This window comes from Echinops telfairi, unplaced genomic scaffold, assembly GCF_000313985.2.
Source record: "Echinops telfairi isolate 266 unplaced genomic scaffold, ASM31398v2 ScPeMD7_70;HRSCAF=299, whole genome shotgun sequence".
Classification (NCBI taxonomy): domain Eukaryota; kingdom Metazoa; phylum Chordata; class Mammalia; order Afrosoricida; family Tenrecidae; genus Echinops; species Echinops telfairi.
Window position 1 is genome coordinate 64,249,426 of NW_022103968.1, and position 1,707 is coordinate 64,251,132.

The window sequence follows — 1,707 nt, forward strand, 5'->3', positions numbered from 1 at the left end:
GGGTCTCAGAGTCCTTCCTTGGCCGTGGGCAACCCTCTGGGCCTCAAGGCATCTGGGCACCCAGCTCATAGGACTCCTGGGAGATGAAAGGCGTCGGCACCTGGGAGGGGCTGGTGTCCCCGCAGGGCTCCACAGAGAGGGGCTTGGGTGGAGAAAATGTGAGAGAGGCAGGGCCGCAGGAGGGCCCCAGACCAGCCGAGAAGAGGATGGCTGTGCGGAGAGCAGGGAGCATTGGTTGGGGGGGGACGGGGACAACTGGCCTTGTAAGGGGCCATAGGACGTTCTAGGAGTAGCCCAGGGATGGCCCTTGGAGGCACCTGAGGTCAGATGTGACTAAGGGGAACAAGGTGTTTGCTGTTGGCAAGTGTGAATAAAGCCTCTGAACGCAGTGGTGTCTCTTCATAACACCCGAGTGGGCTCATTAGCCGCTGTGCTAAGTGGCCGTGGGCAGTGCTCAGGGAGCAGGAGCCTGTTTTAACGCTGGCTCGGCCACCATTATGGCAGGCCCATATCTAGTGCTCTGAGCCAGGGCCAGACCAGAGAGGGCCCGGCCACAGGCTGCGACCCACAGGTCAAGGACGAAGCGGGCTGGTGTCCACTGACCTAGTGAGAGCAGCCCGAGACTGTGTGCTGAGTGCAAATGCGAAACCGTAAATGCAGCAGCGCTCAGCACAGAGCAGACTTGTGAGGAAACTTCTGGAAGGTCCTCATGCACCCTGGCGGGTTTTTAACAGTGCTTCTAGGTTCTCTCCAAGATGTTCACGGGCCTGTCTTCATTTATCCTCAGGAAACTTCGAAGAACGCAGAGCCGGTGAACTGAGAAAACACACAGTTTTTGAAATGTTATTTTTTTATTCTGAGAAAAAGATGGCTGGAGAGCTGGAGCAACCGGCCAAGGGTCACAAGACAGATGGGTGACTGAGCCAGGACTTCCTGGAGGGTCTAATCCCCATGTGTAGTGTGGCCCGTCTTGGTGGGCCTGGCTCTTGCCCCAGACCACTCCAGGTGGACTCTTCCAGAGACGAGGAGCAGCGTCTCATACTGAGACGTGGCCGGCGGAGGTGGAGAGGATTTTTGACCGCAAGTTCATGTCATTGTTTAGCTCTTTATCTTGTGTCTTTGGGCAAGTCACTTCTCAGGGGTGTTACGTTTCTAATTCTGTGTCACATGGCTTTCCACGCTGGCTGCAGATTAGAATCCCTTGGTGAGATTTTCAACACTCCCCACGTCGCAGACAGCAATGCTCACGGAAGCAGCAGTCGAGAGCATTGGGCCACTCTGCTGCACAGGACCTCGTGAGAGGACTGGGGTGCACCTGGCCCAAGCCACGGTGTTTTCAGTCGCCTCTTAGGCACGTGAAGGATGGACCCTGAGTAAGGAGGACCGAAGAAGAATTGATGTGTTTGAACTGTGGTGCTGGTGAAGACTACTGAAAATACTGCTCAACGGACAAATCTGTCCTGGAAGAAGTCTGGCCAGGGTGCTCCTTAGAGGCAAGGATGTTGAGACTTTGACATGGTGTCAGAAAAGACCGTCCTGTTTGGCCAGAGGAAGGCTCTTAAGCAGAGGGATGACGCCGTGGCTGCAACATTGGGCTCAAGCACAGGAGTGACTGAGGAGGGGGCACGTCAGGGCAGCGCTTCCCTCGGCCGTGTGCAGGGTCGCCATGGGTTGGAACGGACACTCGATGGCCCTAACAACAGCAGG